This window comes from Tenrec ecaudatus, chromosome 5 (assembly GCF_050624435.1).
Source record: "Tenrec ecaudatus isolate mTenEca1 chromosome 5, mTenEca1.hap1, whole genome shotgun sequence".
NCBI classification, from domain to species: Eukaryota; Metazoa; Chordata; class Mammalia; order Afrosoricida; family Tenrecidae; genus Tenrec; species Tenrec ecaudatus.
Window position 1 is genome coordinate 167,141,103 of NC_134534.1, and position 6,266 is coordinate 167,147,368.

Consider the following 6,266-nt stretch of genomic DNA (forward strand, 5'->3'; position numbering starts at 1 on the left):
CAATCTACTCCTTGTCAACTTGGCACCTGAACACATCTCCTTGAACCACATATAATCTCAAAAGAATAAAAAAGTCAAGCTTGAGCTTAACATGCTACAACTAACAGGTAAAACTGAAAACGTACTAACCTCATTTACATCTTATATTTTGTAAGTGCACAAAACAGAAACATCTGCTGCATATACACATGGGGGAAATAACTCATAACAATTACAGCGGGTCATGTGGCACTAACTGGTATGTAGAACCACCAGCTTTCATTACCCACTCCCTATACCATTTGCCTTCAGTAAATTACTTCAGCTGGTCACCTCATGGGGGGACCCAGCCATCATTCCTAAAAGTCTGGGTGACAAATAGTCATGTCAGATTGGGTCGCTGTGTTTTACCATTGACTCATCACAGGACACGATAATATTAAGAGGTGACCTACGGAATCTCCTGGGTTCCAGACATATTCTTCTTTTTTAAAAAATAATTTCATTGGGGGCTCATACAGCTCTTATCACAATCCACTCATCCATTGTGTCAAGCACATTTGTACATAGGTTGCCATCATCATTTTCAAAACATTTTCTTTCTACTTGAACCCTTGATATCAGCTCATTTCCCCCCTCCTCCACCGTCCCTCCCTCATGAATCCTTGATAATTTCTTTTTCATGTCTTACACCAACCACTGTCTCCCTTCATCCATTTTTCTTTTGTCTGTCCCCCTTGGAGAGAGTAATATGTAGATCATTGTGATAGGTTATCCCTTTCTCCCCCCACCTTCCCCTGCCCCTTCTGGCATTGCTACTCTCATTATTGGTCCTGGGGGGCTTATCTGTCCTGGATTCCCTGTGCTTCAAGTTCTTATCTGTAGCAGTGTACATGCTCTGGCCTAGCCAGATTTGTAAGGTAGAATTGGGGTCATGATATTAGGGTGGGGAAGCATTAAAGAAAGAAAGTTGTATGTTTCATCAGAGCGATACTGCACCCTGACAGGCTCATCCCTTCCTCGTGACCCCTCTGTAAGAAGGTGTCCAATTTTCCACAGACGGGCTTTTGGTTTCCTCTCTGCACTCCCCCTCATTTACATCAATATGAGTTTTTGTTCTGGCTTTTTGATGCCTGTTACCTGATCCCACTGACACCTCATGATCACACAGGCTGGTACATACTATTCTTTACCTCCTTTATGTAATATCCATTCCATTTGCCCTTGGTAATCAGGACCAATCAGCTGCTCAATACAGAAACCCCCTTCTTTCCCTGTTGAGCCAGAGGCATGAGGAATCCAAAATAGCCACTAGGTGTTCTAACTTCCAGTTCAATGGAATCGGTGCTGGGTCTCCAGGTGAGAGTTTTCCTCAAACAGCTTTACTAAGACAGATGATTGTAAATTTGATTATGGTAGCTCAAACCACCATATTCTACCTGGTCACTTCACCTCCCTCTGAACCCAACCTGAATTTGCTCGGTGCTCACTTGTTCTCATTGATTCCATGACAGAAATGTCTTTTTTGCCTTTTTAATATTATTGGGGTTTTTTCTGTCTTCTTTTTATTCTTATTTTTACCTTTATATTATTATTTTTCTGTTTTGTTTTTTATTGTTTATGCTAGGTTTCCCAGTTAGAATGTGCTTCATAGAAGAAGTGGATGCATAACGACAATAACTGATGCAATTAGGAGGGGGGGTGAGGGGATTTGGGGAGAAAATGATGGCTGTGGGAGGGGGAAGGGAACACTAGAACTGATTGTGATGCTGTATATACAACTGTTTTTAAAAGCAATTTAACTATGAATGTGTATGCTATGTGGATATTAACTATATTAAGAAAACCACCAAATAAAAAGAAACCAAAGTTGACTGATGGTTACCATTGGTGATGGAGGAAGAGTTTTTCCTTAGGGGACATTGAGTTTATATTAATGATGGTGGAGTAATTTGGAAAAGGATATCAATCATGGTTGTAGAACACAAAATGATTAATCAGTGAGACTCAATTACGCATGTAGAAGTTGTTGAATTGGAGACTGTTTTGCCATGTATGTTTTTGCCACATTTAAAAACAAATCATTACACTTAATGCAATGGGTACTAGGAAGAAGACCATGTTCTGAAATTTATTGTACTAATGAGTGTGCAACTCTTCTTGATATGATTGAACTATTGAATTGTTTGATTCATGGATGAAGTGTCAATAAAACTTTTTTTTAAGGGGGGGGGAGTTACTCGCAGGGGCAGTTCTACCCTGTCCTATAGTTTTGCTGTGGGTCAACATCCACTCAATGGCAGCGAGTTTCGTGTATGTGTGTTTTTGTTGTTGTCTTTTAAGGATGTTGAGAGATGGGAACTCATATACTTTGGGTGGGACTGCAGAATTGTACAGCCACTATGGAAACAGTATGGTGCTACCTTAAACATATGTGTATAGAAATACCCTATGATCCTGCAACCTCTCTAATCGATCTATGCTCCCAAGTAAAGAATTCATGCAGCACAAATCATTTAGCTTTCTATAATAGCAAAAGAATGGAAACGACCTAAACGCCCCCCTGTGGAGGAACAGATAAATCAACTCTGGTCCATACCCCAAAAGGAGTAGTATGTACCTCCAAAAACAATAATGAAACTGTTAAAGGCCTTGTGACATGGAAGACGTTGAAAAGCATGATGCTCAGCAAAGTTAGTCATCTCATAAAGACAAATACTTCATCACACTACTGTCATAAAGGAAAATATATATTATTTTTAGAAAGAAAAAAGATATAAGAAAAAATGGCTTTCACACCAAAAGAAGTGAACTTCAAGAGTCAAGGAAACAGGGGAGTGACAAGGAAGGAAGGCGGGAAGATGAGCGAAAAGAAAGAAGAAAGGGTCACATACATGTGACATGGTTATGGAGAGACCGTCACAGTTCTGATAACATGGGCTGTACAACTGTGTTATGTGTGTTTTCCCCTGTGTGTGTTAAACATCACACAAAAGGGGGGGGGGCTTGACCTACATATGTTTCCATTTGACTATTGGACTTTTAAAACATTTGGGGTCTCCTGGAATTAGTGTCAATTTAGAGCCAGTAAATCCCAATAAGTCAGGTTACTTCCTTTTCCTCAACCAATAGCCAGTCACTCTCATGTAAGGCCAACGATCCCTTTGAGAAACACTGGAGGAAGATGAACAGTCTACACCTTTGGTGGTATGGTAGGCTCATTCCTCATTCCTCACTCCCTTCACTCAAGGGGAGTGCGTCTGTAGGCTGTGGAAATGATTGAGGGTCCATTCTGGCGATTTGAGCTAGATCAAGTAATATTTAGGTAGGCTTCCCATCTATTTCGCTTCTAGGAACAACCTCCATTACTTGTCTGTCAGTTTGTCATTCTTTGTGGCTTGTGGGTTGCTGTGATGCTGGAAGCTGTCTCACCTATGTTTCCAATGCCTGCAGGATCACCCAAAGTGAACAGGTTTCTGTAAAGCTTACAAACTAAGAACAGACAACAAAGAAGGAATAGGCTATCCACTTCTGAGGAATTAGCCATGGAAAAGCTTATGGATAGAATCAAAAAAATGTCAGATACTGAAAATGTCATGAAAGAAACAGAGCATTGTCAGAGATAGTGCCAGAAGATGAGTCCCTAGGGGCGACGGCCCTCAAAATGTGACAGAGGGAGGTCTGCCTTCTCAAAGTAAGAGTTAACAATAATGACGTGGGTGGCATGAAGCCTGTGGGAATATAGCCCTGGGACCTTCATCTGCTAATGGGGCACAACTCAAAATGAGGAGAAACATCTGAAAAAAATCTAATAATTGTAACTTGGAATATACAAAATATGAATCTTGGAAAATTGGGTGTCATAAAAAATGAAATGGAACACATAAAGATTCATATCCTAGATGTTAGTGAGCTGAAGTGGACTGGTATTGGCCATTTTGAATCAGAAAAGTACATAGTTTACCATGCTGGGAATGAACGATTGAGAGGAATGGCGTTGTATTCATCATAAAGACATTTCAAGATATATCTTAAAGTTCAATGCTGACTGTGATAGAATTATATCTATCCACATTGAAGGAAATCCAATTAATACAACTATTATTCAAACTTAAGCACCAACCACCAAAGCTATCAATGAAGAAGGTGAAGAATTCTACCAATGTCTTCAGTCTAAAATTAATCAAACATGCAATCGAGATACATTGATTTCTATGTATCGGAAAATACATGGCTATTGGAATACAAAAGTTGAACACAAAGAGGAAAATAAGGGAATTGATGATAGAAACAAAACCAGTGATCGAATGATAGAATTTTCCAAGACCAATGACTTGTTCATCAAAGGTATCTTTTAAAACAATACACAGGGCCACTATACATGTGGATTTCTCCAGGTGGAACACACAGAAATCAAATTGACTACATCTTTGGGAAGAGAAGATGGAGAAGCTTGATATCAGCTATTAAAACCAGTTCAGGGGACTAAATGTGGAGTAAGCCATCGATGGCCCATATATAAGTTCAAGTTGAAACTGATGAAAATTAAAACAAGCCCACGAGAACCAAACTACAACCTTAAGTCTATCCCACATGAATTTTGAGAACATCTCAAGGACAGATTTACTGCATTGAACACTAATGAGAGACTTGATGAACTGAGGACTGACATCAAGAACATCCTACAGGAAGAGAGCAAGTCATTAAAAAGACAGGAAAGACAGAAAAGACCAGTGTGTGTGTCAGAACAGACTGAAACTTGCTCTTGATCTTATAGTAACTAAGGTAAATTGAAGAAAAGATTCAATCTAAGAGCTAAATAAAAAATTTCCAAGAGCAGCTTAAGAAAGACAGCTAAATATTATAATGAAGGATACAAAGACTTAGAGTTAGAAGAGTTAGAAAGTCGAAAAGGAAGAACATGTTCAGCATATCTTAAACAGAAAGAACCGGAGGAAAATCAAGCCTCGAGTTGCCATCTTGAAAGATTCTATGGGAAAATTATTGAATGAGGTAGAAAGCATTAAAGAAAATGAAAAGAAGACGTAGAGTCACTTTGCCAAAGAGAACGAGTCGACAGTCAACCATTTCAAGAGGTGGCATATGAGCAAGAACCAATGATACTGAAGGAAGAAGTCAAAGCTGCACTGAAAGCACTGGCCACAAGCAAAGCTCCAGAAATTGACGGATTACCAACTGAAATGTTTCACAAGCTGAAGCACTCACTTGTCTATGTCAAGAAATTTGGGTGACAGCTGATTGACTGAAAGAGATCCATATTTGTACCCCTTCCAAGGATAGGTGACCCAATTGAATGTGTAATTTGTAGAACAATATCATTGACAAGGATTCCCTTTATCACCACTCTATTCAACACTGTATCAGAAGTCCTAACCAAAGCTATCAGACAACAAAAAGAAATTAAAACCATCCAACTTGGCAAAGAAAACACAAAACTCTCTTTTTGCAAATTACATGATTCTATACATAGAATCCCAAAGACTCAACAAGAAAAAATGTTGGAAATAACTGAAAGGTTTGGCAGCATGGCAGGGTACAAGATCAATAAATAACAGTTAGATTCCTGTATATTACAGGAGAGAACACTGAAAAGGAAATCAAGACAATACCGTTTCAATAGCCATACAAAGGTAAAACATGTAAATAATAAAGCCAAACAGAAACAAAAAGGTGTAGAGAAACTACAAAACACTACTCCAAGAAACTAAGAGACCTACATAAATGGAAGAATGCTCCGTGCTCATGGATAGGAAGACTTAATATTGCCCTGTGCACTTTCTTGATATAATGCTACATCAATCCAGATCCCAGCATCATTCTTTAGGAATATAGAAAAACTACTTACCAACTTTATATGGAGAGGGAAAAGATCCAGTCTCTGCAAAGTATTATTGGAGAAGAACAACATAGTAGGAGGCCACTCATTTCCCAACCTCAAAACCTATTACAAAACCACAATAGTCAAAACAGGCTGCTACTGGTACTATAGGTACTCAGACCAATGGGACAGAATAGAGAACCCAGAAATAAATCCATCCACCTGCAGAAAACCAGACCATCAACAAAGGGCTGGAATACATTATATTAATTAGGGAAGAGATAATCTTTTAAATAAAAAAATTTTTAAATACTGCTAGAGAAATTACTGAAACCCAAATGAAGGCTTAGCATGATAGTGGGACAAGAGGAAAGTAAAAGGAAATAGAGGAAAGAACTAGGAGACAAAGGGTATTTATAGAAGTCTAAATACAAGCATGTACATATAT